Genomic DNA, 17,751 nt, shown 5'->3' with positions numbered 1-17,751 from the left:
TTGCAGGCAGGCGTGACATTATTGGAAGTGACGGGGTGTGTCGCGATTCTCCCTTAACACACCGCGACACAGGATCGTAGATCAGAGTGTCGCGATTTCGGTTTTCACGAGAGGCCGCTGTGTGCGCTCTTTCATATCTTAAATTTCTCTCGTGAGTGCCGTTCACACCCGATGTTCTCACATAAACCCACCAAAAGCTGCTGTCGACCGACTGTCCGTCTGATTGACTGAATGACTGGACGACCGACCAATTGACTGACCCATCCTCCTCCTTCCCTAAACCCAACCAATTTTATCGATTGACCCGCCTACCCACTTCCCCAAACGCAACCAACGTTTTTTACAAAAGCAGTCCAGAAAAACAAAATCCTGGTCTAATTTTTACCACGTTTTCGCAGTTTATCACATTCTCACCCTGTTCATTTTATTTTTTGGATTCTGGTTTTGTCTTATCTGATTTGTGGAACAGCTCTTCCCCGGACTTGAACCTTGTACAAGCAGACGTACATGACGAGCTAACGGGACAAGTGTCCACACGGAGGTGAACGGTCAGCTGGTAAGCACCAAAAGGAACGGCGTCATACTGCCCTGTAGCATTCGCTTAAATTAAATGCAGCCATAACTAAATTCGGCTACATAATTTGCGGTCTCCAGAAACATCCACTTGACTACGTTTTCAGAATAAGCCTGTGTTGGATTAGACCATTAGCATCTCGCTTTAAAATGAACAAATTTGTTGCAATATTTTTCCTTTTTAAATGGATAATTCAAATTTTGAATAAATATATATTGCTAGCGAATCAAAAAAACATCGACTGGTCGTGTCTTTGCCTACTTAAAAATTTTGGGTTGGGTGGGTAATAGTACACCTTTTTTTTTTAGGACTACACCACTGGTACTTCTGCCTTTTGGTTGAATGAGTAGTTCTAGGGGAAAGGAGGAGGAGGAGGGACCAAACCATCACAAGTGCAAGCTTGCTGGAAGAAGGTGTTTTATGATAGAGCTGGAGCAGATGTCATGATCAAACAGCACAGAAATGCTGCTTTATGCTTTGATATGCACTGCAGTAAAAACAGCGATGCTCTTAGATGGAAGGAACTTTGCATTTCTGAAGACTACACAATATTGAATCAGTAGAGATAACTATCAGCACAAACTCGTTCACTTCTTTATCTTCCCAAGTATTTGTTAGTAGCTCACAAGACTTTGTAAAGCATTTGTTTGCAGATCGAAATTGCTCTTACAATCTCGCTAACTTTCTTAAACCACATACGTTTGCCAAGCCAACCATTTTAGAATCTGGATCTATTTGTAGGTTGTTTTCTTTTTAAAGAAAGACTATCAATTGTAAGTCCTAGCCCTCAGTAATTCTGTGGTAACCTGTGGTTACAGAGTGTCCCTCTCTGAGATAAGTCTGGTAAAACAACCCTCGTGTGACCTTTCGAGAGGACACTTTTAGTTTATTCTGACTGTAGTCACTTGTCTGAACTTTAATCTCCACTTTGTTAGGGTTTGTAGTCAAGTTAAGATTAGATCTTGGCCCAGGAGAGCGTTAAGCATAATATTTGACAGATGTTTTATGGCTATGCATAGTCTCAAGGCAAAATAGGAGGACACACAGTCAAGTTGGAGAGGGTAGAAAGAAAGGGAAAGATTCCAACCAGCATGTGGTTGGATAAGGAAGGGTCCATTAATCATCTTTATAAACACAGATGGACAGATTCAGAGAGATGCTCGGCTTGCATGAGTTGTAATGGTGCATGATATGACAATTTATAGCATTCTTTTTTACTTTATTAGATCGCAGTTGACTTTCAACGAGAAAAGGAAGCTGTGGTAGGCTTGCATGCAGATGAAGTGGGTGTGGGGCCCATCAGGCAGCAAAAAAATAAAAAGGATTATGATTAAACCTGCAAGTTTCAGTTCAGAGAGAGGAAGTGACATGGCATGCAGTGACTACTAAGGCCAGGCCTCTGACGTACTTTGGCTGGGACATGATGTCCTTTCAGGGCATGTGACTTTTCGCATAAGTGTAGTTCCTCTGAAAGTGTTTTGCATGCACTACCTGACCTGCAGAGTTATGGCTCAAAGTGAAACCGCTGTAGTATTGCTAGATTTGTAGTATTTGATTCCACACTAGATTCAGCAAGTCAATGTTATCCATTCAGCAATTAAAGTTTAATTGGGTTTTAACTTAACCTCATTTGCATTGGTCAATATTGTTGATATCCTCAATTTAATCTCAGCCATCTTTCATTATATTAAAAAAAGACAAGATTATAATAAAATGTAGTAAATTGGTGCAAAATGTAAAGGGTTTAAAGTTTGTGAGAACCCGAAGTTGCCAGGACTTTTTTTTTCCCGGTATGTTGATGCACTTTCAACTGAAATGGAATATTGAGTAGGGGGCGGGGGGTTCTTCATTTTTTGATAGCAAACTAACTGCAAGAGGGTCGTGGTGAAAACATAGTGGTTGAAACCATAAAACTGACATCAACAGAGAAGGTTCGCAACTCTAAACATGGAAGCAATTGGTCATACTTTTTGATTAAACACTACCGAAACATTTAAGTGTAAATTGCACAGATTGTTCACCTGTGTTAAAATGTTTTATTTCAAACAGACTTGAAAACCTCGTAATGAGTTCAACGGCACAATTAGCACAAGTTTTTTTCTGATGTTAAAGAATTAGGATAAGGTCCATATTGTTCTGTTCACTCTATTGAAAATCAATTACTCCCCAAGATCCTGTGCATTGATTTCAAATTGCACCCTGAATTTTCCTTCAACTACTTTGCATTCAATGAACACACTTTCCCAAATAATACAGTTTAAATCTTTAAGGACTGCCTTTAGCCATTCTTTTTAGCCTTCTCATCTGACACTTTGAGTCAATGCTAAATTTAAAACAATTCCCACTTTATATTAAGGGTCTTTAAACTGGTTTATACTTCTGTGTCAAGTGCACGTGTAAGGTTTGGCACAGCCTTGACACCCCATTCACACGGGGCTTCAGCGTTAACGCTTGACAGAGGGCGTGTCTGAAGTTGGGGCTGACGCTGCTATGACGATCACATCAGCCAGTAAAATCAGTCAGCAATAGGCCGCTGTCTGAGCTGGTGTATTTGCATACGGCAATCTAATTGGCTGACGCTTCCGTGGGCGCTTAAAGTTGAGCAAGTCTCAACTTCTGCAGCCAGAAACACCTTTGAAGCAGTGCCAACGGATTCACAATGCAGATCGGCAACGGCTGACGTCACCCATTCAAAGTGAATGGGAAGCGTTGAAGCTGAAGCACCGTGTAAATGGCGTCATGTGGCCAACCCTTATGTGCACCTCTCTAAAACAATGTTACTACATGTCGCAATGACCCGTAACGCAAGCTCAGATTGATCGGCTTGGTAGCAGTGAGGAGCGTGGGCGTTGCTGAGAGCCGCGAGCCCAATGGAGCGAGTGTTAAAAAGTGTGGAGTCCCGTGAAGGAGCGAGATGGAAACTTTTTTTTTTGTTTATCACATGATTGATTGAAGTTGTTGCAGGTCCGCCAGTTCCCGCCTTGAAATGAGCGAGTTTTAGCTACTTGTTGTGTTCTTCACACCCATGAAGAAACTCGACACAGAGGAACATAAAAACCTACTGCAAGCTAGCATTTTGGAAGTGTTATCGGAAAGCAACTTAAACAGCGAACAGAAGTATAAATGCACAGCTACACGCAAGGCAGGTGCCGTGGATCACGCCAATCACTCAATTCAGAAGTTTGAATGAAATTAATCATTCTTTACAATGTATTTATTGTGTAAATAAATGGTTTACATTGTATGTGTGCTTGATTAAATACCTGCATGCATTTACATCTGTAATACATTCTTGTTATAACATTACACCGTTGACATCCCTTAAGGCTGATTTATACTTCTGCGTCAAACGCCGGCGTATGCTACGGCGCTGACGCATAGCCCTTCGCCGTGGCCGTCGGCGTCACTGATGTGCACCTCTCAAAAAATGTAACTACACGTCGCAACGACGCGTAGCGCAAGCTCTGTGATTGGTCGGCTTGGTAGCGCTGACGAGTCTGGGCGGGAGCGAGAGCCACGCGAGCGGCGCTAGCCCAATGGAGCGATTGTTTACAAGTGTGGAGTCCTGTAAAGGAGCTCCAGATGAAAAGTATTGTTTTGTGTTTACCTCATAGTTAAAGTTGTTGCACCTCCGCCGGTTCCTGACTCAAAATGAGCGAGTTTGAGCCACTTGTACATCCAGGAAGTGTTCAGGAAAAGCAAAACAGCAGCGAAGAAACTCGACACAGAGGAACATTTACACCTTACTTCCAACTAGCGTTTCGGAAGTGTTAATGCAGACCAACAGAGACAGCGCGCAGAAGTATAAATGCACAGCCACGCGCGTTGCTTGCTGCGTGGGTTACGACGTTCACTTGACGCAGAAGTATAAACCAGGCTTTAACCCACCCTTAAACTTACCCATATCACAAAACCATTCCTGTACTCTCAATAGCACCAGAAGTGTTATTATGAGCACATTAAGTGCATTGTACTTATATTTTGATGCAAGCACATAGTAAAAAAAAATTCATTAGGTTCACCAATTTCTTTCAATGCTAAACCCATAATAGGCCCTCGTGATCGAAATGAGTACATGTGACCCCGGTGTTCGGAGTTAATCTCCCTCACCCTATAATCTAATCTGCTCCCTGTACAACTCCATAACGTCATCTGGACCCCATTCCTAGGCTCATTATCCTGATTGGGATACTCTGTACCTGTAACGCTAGTCCTTTTACTCATGGGAATATCTCCAGGGAAGTGTTACCACACCAAGCCACTAAGTACTTGAGAGAGTCTTGAATATTGATAGCACGCCTCAGATCACACTGTTGCATGATGTGCTGTGCAAGGGAGATTAAAAGAGATCACCTCCAAGACCTCAGAGGTTTTTGTGATCCTTTACCGTATTGAGATGGCAAGCACGAGAGGTGGGATGTAGAAGATGCGGTACATAAATTGCTCATTGTGCTGAGTGGCTTGCTGAAGAGGAGGGGAACACAGCAGGTTGAGGGTCTAGGGTTACTAGACAGCTTTGTCTGATCTCCTGCGAGTATGAGGAGGCGGGGTTCGAGATGCTATAGAGAATAGGAGGACAGATTTTGCCACAAATTGATGAGCAAGATCGGCTAAAGCAGCTTTGTTGGGGGAAGGATGCTAATAAGTACATTGGACCGCCAAAGAGAGGAAGGGCTACTTTCAATCGGATGAACCTGCAGTTCTCAAATAATTGTAACAAGATCAAATTAAAACATATTTAACTTTAAATCACCAGCTCAGCATTCTGTCCACTGCTGGCCTATGGGTAGGGTCAACAGAAATGGTTGTTCTGCGGTTTTGTGTTCCTTGTACCCATTAACTTCACATCACCAGCAGCACCCCTCTTTAACGTACACACAAACAAAGCCCATAATTGGATATTTCACAGCTGGTTAGGTTTTTTGTTTTGCCTGTGAACCCTTATGTGCCCCTTTGTATTGTGTAAGAGCCCCAGGACTGCACACAGTAGTAAGCGAAAGCAGTGTAAGTGGACTAATGTTCTCATTCGAACAATAGATCAGACAATTGGTTCAAGTGTGAATTAAAGCAGCAAGTTCCTAGAAAACCCTCCTCCCACATTAATAGCATATACATGCAAGATTAACCCGACTCGTCAGCCTTTTTTCTTTCCTCTGCGCTTGGTTATTTACAGATGTTACATCCTGTGCAGTCATCCTGGCCGTCATTCAGGTGGAAGGTTTTAGAGGATGGGTGGGACTTGGGCACTTCTGCCCTGTGGCACAGTGCCATGGCTGGCTGGGGTGGGGCTGGGCGCAGTGTGAGGGTGATCCCTTCACTGCAGGGTTTCTGCTCTCTCTGACTAAACCGTTTTCCATTCCACACCCCTGGCCTGACACATTACAACTAGGATCTATGTTAGATGCCAGAAGTGCCTGGGCATGGCTGACCTACTTGTCATGCAGGAAACACACATGCTAGTTAATTAGTGATGGCGATAAGCAGTGGTAAGTTTTATAGGTGCACTTATAATATGTTTTAGGGAAGATTAGCACAACATAAGTTTATTTATAAACTAATTTCGGGAGAATCACCTGCTTATGATTGCTTGCAGCAGGTCTCACAATATTCAATTTAGGATTCACCAGTCAGACAATTCCTAAGCCAACATAAATACCCTAAGTTCCATATAACAGCCATCTTTGTTTTGAAGAATCCCCCCTTCCACCCCTTTTCCTACTTTCCTAGATGAGTGGCCCAGTGGTTAGCTCTGTTGCCTCACAGCAAGAACGTCACTGGTTCTAGTCCTTACCAAGCCACCTGACGTTTCTGTGCGGAGTTTACACGTTCTCCCCGTGCTCACGTGGGTTCCTCCTGGTTTCCTCCCACCGTCCAAAACATGCAACTTAATTGACTAATTCAAATCAGCACCGTAGACATGCTCCTAGTAAGTAGTTTTCTCTTAAGAGCAATCGCTATCTGTACATTGGCTACTACAGCAGGAGAGTTCTCGAGATCAATCTGAGCTCAAACTCCCCTCTGGCCTTGCAAACGGTAGGAGCCCCAGGCTCGAGGATCTTATGAGCTCAGGGCTCTCTCCTGAGACAGAATGCCAAACAAGCTTTATAATCAATCATCAGCCAAGTTTGAACTCTTGAAAGTAAAAGAATACTAGCTATAATAGTAATTGTGCCATTACTATTTAGTACAACTAGCATCTAAAATGGCAATTTAATTTAAGAACTAATATACATCATAAACTACATCAAATTTGCTGTGGACATTGTGTTCAGACCATTTTCCCAATATCTGTTTGCCCTATTTCTGTCCGCCAAGCATTTTTTTTTCTCAGATATGGTGAATTCTTCTGTGTAATAGGTAGAAACCATGCACTGGTGCATCTCTGTCACTCGAATATGATAGGCTGAAGTGCTAAAGCCCCAGGGTGTTTCATCATGCACTCAACCGCCCTTTTGCAGTCATCCATCTCTCCTGAACGGGAATACAGCTCTTTTATTTCTCTTTCATGAGGAGAAGCTTACAATTTGGCTTCCATATGAACCAAAAATTTAAGCAAGTCAGACATAGCTAACTCGCCAGATTTGGAATTAGACCACAGCTTCCTATTAGCACATTTTATACACTGCTAAAGCTTACTAAAAGTATACATAAGTTCAGCAGAGTCTTATAAAAGCCAGTCTGTTCCTACATAACCATCCCCCAATTGCCCTGTGTCCTTTCCTCCCACCCGTTAGGGTGCAAGGTGAAGAACTGCTGAAGCGTTGTATAGTTTGAGCTCATTTGCTTTCTTACATTTACTATGCATAGGTGTCGATTTCTATGTGCAGGAAGGAAGGGATCTGGAGCTAGCGTGGAGCTTTATTTTCAGCCTACTGAAGCATGAGCTGGTGGCTTAGGGTCTCACGCGAACTCCATGTGAGGCGCTAACACTGCAATTTGTGGGCATCGATGTACTGTACGGAAAGGCAGAAGTGTGGGGGTGGGTACAGGGTGGGATCCGTTGTCAAAGCCCTCCATTGATGTAGGTCACTTGGTCAGCTGCATCTGCTGGCAATCTGATGTGGTAACTGCAGCAGCAAAAGGGTTTTGCATGCATTTGGGTTTGCGAGTTTGTAGGAGAAACAAGTTGTCCTGACACGCAACAGAGAAGCTTGTTTAGCCTCCCAGGCTTTTATATTGACATTAGCTTGTGCCAGTGATATGTTTGACCCCTTACTGTCTAATAAACCGTATATGTTAAAGGGTCACGAAACACCAAAACGCATGTTTTGAGCTGTTGACAGTCGTATATGTGTCCCACACTGCTAAAAACACTATTAGGACACCTGTATTTCACTAAAAAGTGTAAATTGGTTGTTTTTGCGTTATTTCAAGCAAATTTGTACTTCCGGTTTGAAACGAATTTTTGAAGCTGCGTCACGGTCATGACATAATAGCGTGTATTCCAGCGTGCAGACTGGACGTCTGTGCCAGAGTGTGTCTTATTACGTCTTACAGTGTGATGCATTAATACAGGAGTAAGGCTTGGTTCAAACCAATCAGCGCGCTCTATTGTTCAACTTCATTAATATTCATTACTGTCATAGTGTTTAGACGACAGACACACCACGTTGTGTTGGCAAAACAAGCGTGAAGTGTTGCTTTTATAGTTTGCTGCAGTTAAGTTTTGTTTTCATTTTCTCTCTGTGAGAGCGCAGCTGGAGTCACGTGTGGATTACAGTGTACGCGACGCTCGACAACAATAACTTGCGTGTCTAAGGAGAAACATTGTTTACCGGAGAGCTGTTCTCATCTGCAAACGCTGAGATCCGGATTCGCTTGTAGTGTTCTCTTAATAAAGACGCGGCTCTAATTGCTGGTGATTGTCCTGTCTCTACAGATTTGGTAAGTGAGCGGCCAGTGCTCTTTGTTTATTCAGTTTGTTCCTATCGAACAAACTATTGCACCGAGTGTAAACATGTTAGCACCAAAACCAAACTTTAACCTCGTGTAGGGTTTTTACCGCATTTAGTGACCGGAATAACACACGCGACTTTCTGACGCTACCTGCCGAGTGCATCTAAGTTTCCGGGAAATGCGGAGGTTTTTTTCTCTCATTCGCCGTGCGGTATCAAACATTGCATGAAAAATACACACTTAGAGCAGTTCCTCGAATCAAATATCTCATTTGTGGCGAGGGGCATGAATGAATTCCCTGAATGAAAGAGCCAAATTGCAGTTAAAGTCCACCATTTAATAATTTGGCAAATAATTCGACTACAGATGTCCATGTAGGTTAAACACCATCACTTTCTCCTGTTTGTGTGTATTTTGACTCTGAAACTTGCGCGTGCCCAAATAGACACTCCCACACCATCCCACTTTTCTTCCTCCGACACTCCCCCCTAAACAGAGCTGGACACGCCCACTTTTCTGACTTTTTCCAAAGTAGAGGTGTGAAAACACCCTGCTGAAACGAGGGGGTTTCATGGCCCTTTAAGGAACTTGGCCTGTGTGCTCTTCCAGGCGTGGCTATGGGATGAAAAGGATCATTCAGTGGACTGTCATGGGGGAAGGGATGGTCAGGCAGTATCACATTAAATTACCCCAGTCTGTAGTGTCTACAAGGTAAATCTTCAGACTAATTTTAAGGAATGCTATGCAATGAAAACATTTAATGTTGGAAGAAACAGTTTGTCTTTAAAAACTAAAAAAATAACATATAAATATAATTTTAGCTGCCATACAGCAGGCTTTGTCTGCACATGAGTTTCAGAGTTGCGGGTGACCCCACCCACCTGTTCTCGCCTGTTGCTGCATATGGGCTTATGGCTACAGCTGTCTTAATGTCCTCTGTAATATGAAAATAATTATGCCGAGTTGCAAAACAATCCAAGTGACCTAGATAGGCCAGGACCTGCAGGAAGGTCCATTCCGAGGCTAAAGTGATGAGAAGGGCAATGTGGTGGAGTGCGCTTCTCACAAGGTGGGAAAACAGAAGGGAGGGCACATAAATCTGCAGCAGCAGTGGCTGCTTCCTAATAGAATGAGTCTTAGACTGTGTGTGCACATGTGCTGTGGAGACTGGGAGGAGTGAGTTATGTCTTCTAGGCTTTGAAAACTTGATTGAAATGCCTGATGGTGAAGGCTCTATCGTCAGACACAAGGCCAGTGCTATTGTTCACATTTCTCAGCACCATTAAAACCCTGGGAGGAGATGTGCAATGGAAAGACTTTTAAGCATTAATAACCTAGGACAAAAGAGAATAATAAATTAAACAGTTGCTTTTGTCACAGTGACTCCTGACAAGTCTGGTCCGGTCTTGTTCGTTGCACCTGACGTAGCCATAATGTCTGTTACACCCACATCCATTAGCTTTAATCCTCAATTTCTTCAAGTCACTGGCACGAACAGTGTACTGAAAGCCTGATTTGACTCACCAAGTCTCAATGTGGCTGCACCCCCTCCCTCCATTAGCACACACATGTGTGTGTTGCACTTTGTCTTTTGTTGCACTCACACGTTGGGATCTGGGTCAAACCACTAGAACTTGTTTTTTTTTTGCTCCGTCAGCAATCTGCTCACTAGACCTTCACGAGATTAGTATGATTGCGTGTCTAATGCAGATATGATGATAATTTGCTAAATTGCCCACAACTATAACATAAGTTCCAAATGTTTTGGTCTCTATGGTGTGTTGCAGTCACAATGAACTCACTTCTTGGCATCCTCCGTTGGACGGAGGGCGTGACCCAGATCTCTCTCCCAATTTGGATGCTGATGGAATTGCACCCACTCCCAAAATTCTGTGCTCCTATGGGGTAGTGATGAGGTCATCTCAACAAGCATCTCAGTCCTGGCAGAAAGGGGAAGCAAGTTTATTGGCAGAAATTGCCAAGTTTGATGTGCTTAAGACAAGCTGTGAACTTTCTTGCAGACTGTTTAGGTAAACCTTGGATCTGTGTCTCCAATATCCCAAAACAGTCTTGCTATTAACATTTAGGGCTCAAGTTATTCGACTCGTGCATGACCCACCAGAAATAAATTACAACCTGCTGGTAAGTGTGCAGCAACTGCATTTGTGGTGGCATTTTGGAGATCAGGCATCTTGTGGTTTTCCACAGATAACAAATCGGAGTAAGTGGTAGACCAGAGGCTAGTACACAGTGTGCCTCTGATTCAGAACATCTGATCTAATCGAGATCAGCATCTGCAACATCAGGATCTAATACTCATGATATTGCAAGCATCATGTCTCGGTCTAGTTTACATCTGCATTTTGCTTCGCCTCTGGCTAAAAGGTAACTTAAGGCACATGTGCACTGTCTGCCAGATTCTTGGTCAACATATCTTGCAAAATGAGAACAAATCCACAATAACCTTTTAGATCTTTATGGGTACAAATAGGCCTTTTATACTAATCTAAGATCAGTTTCCACTGTCCTCATCCTGACCTTAATTACTCCCAGTCAACATGAACAAATAGCACAGAGTTTCTTCTATAAACCTTGGTGTCTGGAAAATGAATGGAAGGTAGTGAATGCAAAACGACCTTACTAAAATCTGCACTTGGTTTAATTTCTAAAAGAGCTCATTTCAGAGCATGTTCATCAAGTGTGTATAGCCCTTGAGCAAGCCTAGAGAATACACTAAGCTTTTGTTTATAAAAGGATTTTAAGGGTGCTTTCACACCTGCCTTTAGTTCGATTGAATCACACTAGAGTTCGTTTTCCCTTTTGGTATAGTTCGTTTGGGCAGGTGTGAATGCAGCAATCATACTCGAGTGCTCACCAAAAGTGGACCGAATAAGCGTACCGAGACCTGCTTGAAGAGGTGGTCTTGGTACGCTTTCAAACGAACCCTGGAGCGGTTCGTTTTTGGTGAGAATATGATTCGTACTAAAACAGGTCCAACCGCAAAAAGTACTGCGCGTTTCGGACTAATTCAGCTGCCGTAGGCCGATGCGCTGTGCATTATGGGATATGGAGGAAAAATATTTGTTGACAGCGCTTTACCAACAGAGAGAGAGAGGGGGAAAACATTACCTGATGGATCGTTGAATATATTTTGGCAAGATGAGCATGTCGCAGTTTAGCTAAATTAATTCACGCCTCCTCCTGAAGTGACGAGCGATGCATTAAACACTGTTTTCCAGCCGCGGCGGCGCTTCATTTTCATAATGTATAGTTTGTCTAAAGCAGGGATACAATCAGCCAGCGCAGTCGTCCCTCCAGAGTAAAAGGTTTTGTTTACCTGCGGGAGTTCACTGGCATTTTCCCACACGTGTACTCTGACCAATCAATAAGCAGTTTAGGAAATATGTTCAACAACATCTGGCCAATGAGAGATGTGGATTTTGTCAGATGACTGCATTTTGGTTCGTTTCAACTGGTTCGGACCAAAGCCAGCAGTGTAGTGTGAAAACGACCCAAAGACGGCAGAAGATGCAACAATGTATCATTTATTGCCCTTGGTCTGGACCAAATGAAGCGAACTACAGATGTGAAAGCACCCCAAGACCTCCCACTGGAGGTTCTCACTGTCTGTACCAATCTCTGCAAGCCATTTCATAGTGTCTGGCTGCCTCCATTCCCACGTACGTCTCTGCCTGCGTAAGTGGCCTCATGGTTGAAAAAACCAGAGGTATTTTATCTCACTTACACAGAGATGCTGGCAGCTCTTGTTGGAACAGGTGAGCGACACCAAGTCTCCTGGATCGACATTCAGTCTGCACTTGTGTTGCTCAGATAGTGGCCTGATCAGATGTCTGTGGCATAGACTGTTCACCTCAAAAGGCCCATTTCTACGGTTTCCTACAGAGTCTGAATTTGTTCTTCATTCTGGCCCTCTATGAAATGAATGATTTGTGTTATGTTATCATGCTTGGAAGAGATGAGCATAAGTTTATTTGCTGACCCAGTGGCCCCAAAAGGGAACAGTTATGCAAGGCTGCTGTCTCTGACATAATGGTATCGCCTCTGAAGGGAAACACTGTTGCATGGCCTTCTTTATGGGATGTCCGTACTAGCAACTGTGATGTAACTGGATAAAAGGGTAACTGGGTCACTGTGTTCGTTAACATGGAGGTCATATCTAAAGCTACTCCAATTAACAACCCTGTTGTGAAAAAGACACGAGTACACAGAGCCAGTTGCACCACCCAGAGAGGGTGTAGCATATCAGTATGATGACATGCCAGTGCCCATGACATGCAAACGGCTTTAAAAAAATATTAATTTAGTACAAGTGCCATGTTGCAAGCCTACACAAAAATTAAGAGTTCTGTTTATATACACATTGTGTCAAAGGGATTTGCATGAACATGGCAGATGTATAAGAGTTGAGTCCTTGTATCACTATATTTTATCACTGGTTTATGGTTCTTGACGTACTGGACAGAGCCACAGTAACTTCCATCTGTTATGAAACTGCCACACGCAGGACAACTCAACCTTTTACATAAGCCTACTTCAGAGCCACGTCAAATGTGTCCTCATTGGTGATAATAATATTCCTGGAAACGGTTCCAGCTTGACCTCTTTGTCATGGTCGCAGTACAAGCAGAATTTTTTATATGTGATCGTTCAGAATAGTCATGTCTTTTAATGATGCTTTTGTACCGTTTTTTTTTTATGATAAATGCTAGTGTTCTGGTCCATTTGGGTTACATTTTTTTGTAATGTCTGTGTGTTTAAACACTCATAACATTGCCACAAAGTGTGACAAATTAAGATTAGAGAAACACCTACGCACTGTATTGTCACTTTTTACAATAATATAATAATAATAGTAATAATAATAATAATAATAATAATAATCACAATTCCTTACATTTATATAGAGCTTTTCTGGACACTCAGAGTGCTTCACGTTTTTGGGAATAATCTCATCCACCACTAGTGTTTAGGATCCACTTGGATGACTTGACGGCAGCCGAATTGCGCTAGACCGCACACAACACAGCGGCTGATTGGTGGAAAATACTCAGAATGATGGATTCAATTATGAGGCCATGATGGACTGAGGCCAGTGGGCAAATTTGTCCAGGGTGCTGGGAAAAACCCCTACTCTTTTTCTCAGGAAATCCTGGGATTTTTAACGACCACAGCTAGTCCGGACCTCAGTTTAACGTCTCATCTGAAAGACGGCGTTCACTTAGCAGTATAGAGTCCTCTTCACTATACTGGGGCATTAGGACCCACATAGACCAGTTGACCGCCCCCTGCTGGTCTCACTAACACCACTTTCGGCAGCAACTTAGCTTTTCCATGTGGTCTCCCATCCCGGTACTGACCTGACTCCTTAGCTTCAGTGTAGGGCTGCTCGTTTTGGGCAAAAAATCATAATCACGATTATTTTGGTCATAAATGTAATCACGATTATTCCAAACGATTACGGTTGAAAGTCAAAATTATTAGTACTCCTAAGAATTGTTTTTAAATAAATATTTCCCAAATGATGTTTAACAGAGCAAGGAATAACAGTTTTTACACTATTCACACCTTTAGGCTTGTCCCAGTTTCTGATATATTCATACTATTGCTATTCTTAGGGCGTACTCACACTACGCTATCCGAACCGTGCCCAGGCCCGTTTCCCGGATCGTTTGAGAAGTGTGTGCGTGCTGAATCGGGCTCAGGCATGGTTCACTTAGCCAGCCCTGGCCCGGTTGGAAGAGGTGGGCCTGAGCAAGGTTCACTTGGGCTTTGGCGCGGTACGCTTGTAGTGTGAGTGCAAAACGCGCCAAAGCCCGAAACTGAAAGCGAGACGTGACTTTAGGGGACTGTTTCATATGGATTTATTAATCATTCTTACTGTTCAGTGAACGCAAACTGCCATAGCTTATTAAAGACGAGAACTCCCCACTTCACTACAGCTGCGCACCTTCAGCAGACCTCCTTATTCCTGCAGCATGAGGGCTTTATGATTGATTATTAGCGCCAAAGGTGGCGGATCTGTTCGGCGAAATACCTGACTGCGTGTCCCCGCATCGCTAAGGACTGTTTTGCGAAATATTTGACTGCATGTCACTGCATATCAAACCGACTGAAATGATATGACTAGAGAAATCTCCACTGTGCTGCTGAGTGAGAGTGATTCTCTACTGAACAGCGCAGCATCGATGACGTAAGCGTGCCCAGGCCCGATTGTGGTGTAAGTCGGGGGAGAAAGGAGAGGGGACAAGCATGCTTTGGCCCGGTTCGAGGCAACTGTACCTAGTGTAAGTACGGCCTTGGTCTTTGCAGCAAAGCTGCTCACCATTTTATCCCCAACTCATAACTCATGCTTTACAACCTCGAGTTCCCACAGACTCTTTCGTGTATTAATTAGACTGTAAATTACAGGTTGGCTTCTGCAGGCGCTGAAGGCAGAATCTCAAACCGTCTACCGCTCTTGTTCCATTCCTACAGTGCTAATGTTAGATCTTGTGTATTTTTGTTTATACGCCACAATCATGACTAGATCCAGGATGTTTAAAACGAGGTCAAACAACAGTGACCCTCTCAGATTAATTCTTGTGGGTGTGGCACGCTTGGTGGATTTAAACTGCGGCTTTATGTACCGTTTGGATGGGCTTGAACATGTGTGTGGCAAATGAGTATCAGATGATGTGTTCTTTGCTGCAATGCAAGCGCTAGGATGTTATTTGCTTTACTTGGGAGTGGGAGTGAGTGTTTGTGCGAGCAACTTTCACGTGGACATGTGTGGGAGGATATAACGTGTGAAGCGTACAAGCAAACCTACATGGACACAAAAGCTCATTCACACATTCTTGTATTTTCGTGTGACATGGCTACATCTGTCATCACGTAGTAGATTTTTTTTTGTATGATGGTGTTAGCAGGTCTGTCTGAAAGTGAGTGACAGGTCAAAGATTTAGACTGGGGGAGTCTAGACTTGCTCTGCCTGCTGTTTCTCTCGCTTTCTCAAATCTTTTATAGCGGGGGGGAAGGGACCCCAGCAAAGCTGTCGTCCCACACATAAATTTGGCATCACGTATAGGTTTCGTTTGAAGTTTGTTTTCATTTGGGGCCTTAAGGGGAAACCACAAAACAAAGGCAGCAGCTAAAAGCTGTCTGGATCTCTGTGTACTTTGCCTGTTCTGTCTAATTTAACCGAGTAATGACTGAGACGTCTGGCTCGCTCCTTGCCTTTTCAAAAATTATGAAAACTGCAGACACATTATAACCTATACACCATTCAACGGTGGTTTCGAGACTGTTGTGGTGCTGCAGGAAAAACAGCTGTCGAAAAGCTGGTAAAATAAGTAGAGCTGCTCTCACGTTTGTGAGGGAAGACAACCAATGAAATGGAACTAAAACACAAGCCGTATCTGACATGTGTGCACAAAGGGAAAAAAAAAGGGCGTTGGTACTGCATCAGCTCGTCTCGCATGAAACCGCGAGAAAACCACACCGAGATATACGGTCCCATCTGGCTTCGGGTAGATTTGTGTCAGAGCCCACTTTTATTGCCTGAAGGGGAAGGGTATAATATCCCCATGCTTTTGGCTCACAGCTAGTTGTGTTTGAGTACAAGCTGGGGCAGGGTACTATAGTAAAGACCATCAACCTGCATAATTAAACTCGCTGTCTGGCTCTGCAACATGTGGAGGTGGGAGGGGAAGGCAAAACACTTTGCTAGGCTGCTAGGAGATGTGTGCGAGTTCTACATAAACCAGAGTATGTGTTTGTGTGTCCATCAGTTATCTCAATAATGAGTCGGAAAATCCCATAAGCCTCTTTTGGAGCAGTCAAAGTGATACATGTCCCCCTGGTATTCTCATGATTCTCCAATTAGCATGATGCAATGCTTACTGGGCTGGAACATATGGTTCATTTTTAATGCAGCGCATTCTTGGTTTAATGTGTGGGCTTTTCACTCAGCTCAGAGATTGTAAAAGAAACTTTTTTTTCTGCAGACTTTTGCTTCTATAGGAGAGGATTAGCACGCTCTCATGAGCCGCTTCTAAATAGTTGTGCCACATTAGGTCTTTCACGTTTGGTTGAAGACTGCTCATTTTAGGATTTAAAAGCCAACCACGGAAGGTAAACCCCTGCGGGACCTGGATCTGAATGGGATGGGTCAATCACCATTGTTTTACATGTGAACTGATCTAGATTGTGAGGCAGTTTAGCTGCGCTAGGGCCCTATCATACACCCGGCGCAATGTGGCGCAAGCCGTGGCGCAATACTTGTTTGCTAGTTTCAGCTTGCCGCAAGAGTGGTTGAGGCGTTGCGCTACGCTGTTTAAATAGCAAATGCATTAGCGCTCATTAGTGCGCCCATAGGCGTTCTGGTCTAAAAAGGAAGGCGTTCTGAGGCGGACCACTAGCGCGTTGCTATTTTGAGAAACTAAAATAGATTTTTCATTAGACCAAAACTAACCCGGTCTAAACTCCAGCGCAGAGTTGCGCCTCGCTTACACACTGCTTAATACGCACAAGAGAGCAATAGGCAAATATTTTTACATATGAAAAAAATTTAAATATTAAGGATATATATAGGATATAATAAGAATAGATATAGGATATAAATATAAAGGATTAAAATATTACAAAACATTATTTTCTAGCCTACATCAATATGAAAAATCACTGCTTTTATGTCTTCATCTCGGGAGGCTTTTTCAGTTCATTCATAACAATTTGCTTTTGTATAATGTTATTATTATTAGCAGTATTATTTATTATATCCATATTTATATTTGTTTTATTAAAAACAAGCTTAGATTTGTCCACCTGTCAGGTTTTAGACCATATGGGGAACATCATGTGTTTTAGGATAGAACTCCGGTTTTTGACCACACTTGGTTATTATTGTTCATTTATTCGTTTGCTGGAAATTAGAACTGAATTTAGAAATAGTTTTGAAACTAATCTTTGCGCTTAACAAATGCAATTAATTATTTATAGACTAATTGAGGTCTGTGCGTAAAAATTTCCCTATCCAAGAGCGAAAGTGATCCATTATCTCTCATTCTCACGCAGTAGATGCTCTGTTTAACAGTTTTGTTAACTGTTTGCTTGTGAAATGCTCATTTTTTCCACTTATACTTACTAAGGTAGAAGATAAACCCTTGCGTGACCTGGATCTGAATGGGATGGGTCAATCACCATTGTTTTAAATGTGAACTGATCTAGATTGTGAGGCAGTTTAGCTGCTCTAGTGTGTGACTTTGGATTCAGTGCATGGT

At 42.9% G+C, this 17,751-nt stretch overlaps 2 protein-coding genes across 7 annotated transcripts in view; one reads left to right on the top strand and one right to left on the bottom strand.

Moving 5' to 3' along the window:
- trpm1b (transient receptor potential cation channel, subfamily M, member 1b) overlaps nucleotides 1-17,751 on the bottom strand; it is a gene marked incomplete at its 5' end in the record, with an annotated part of 155,870 nt that overhangs the window by 118,650 nt on the left and 19,469 nt on the right. Inside the window, 1 exon segment of one of the 3 annotated variants that reach the window (NM_001442422.1) lies at nucleotides 10,273-10,410. 3 annotated transcript variants of the gene reach the window in all.
- The window catches only part of klf13 (Kruppel like factor 13), a 35,986-nt gene that overhangs the window by 5,167 nt on the left and 13,068 nt on the right, over nucleotides 1-17,751 (top strand).

The sequence above is a fragment of the Danio rerio genome, chromosome 25 (assembly GCF_052040795.2).
Source record: "Danio rerio strain M-AB ecotype USA chromosome 25, GRCz13ab, whole genome shotgun sequence".
Taxonomy (NCBI): domain Eukaryota; kingdom Metazoa; phylum Chordata; class Actinopteri; order Cypriniformes; family Danionidae; genus Danio; species Danio rerio.
The sequence above is the reverse complement of the archived record's forward strand: the minus strand, read 5'-3'. Positions and strand labels throughout refer to the sequence as shown.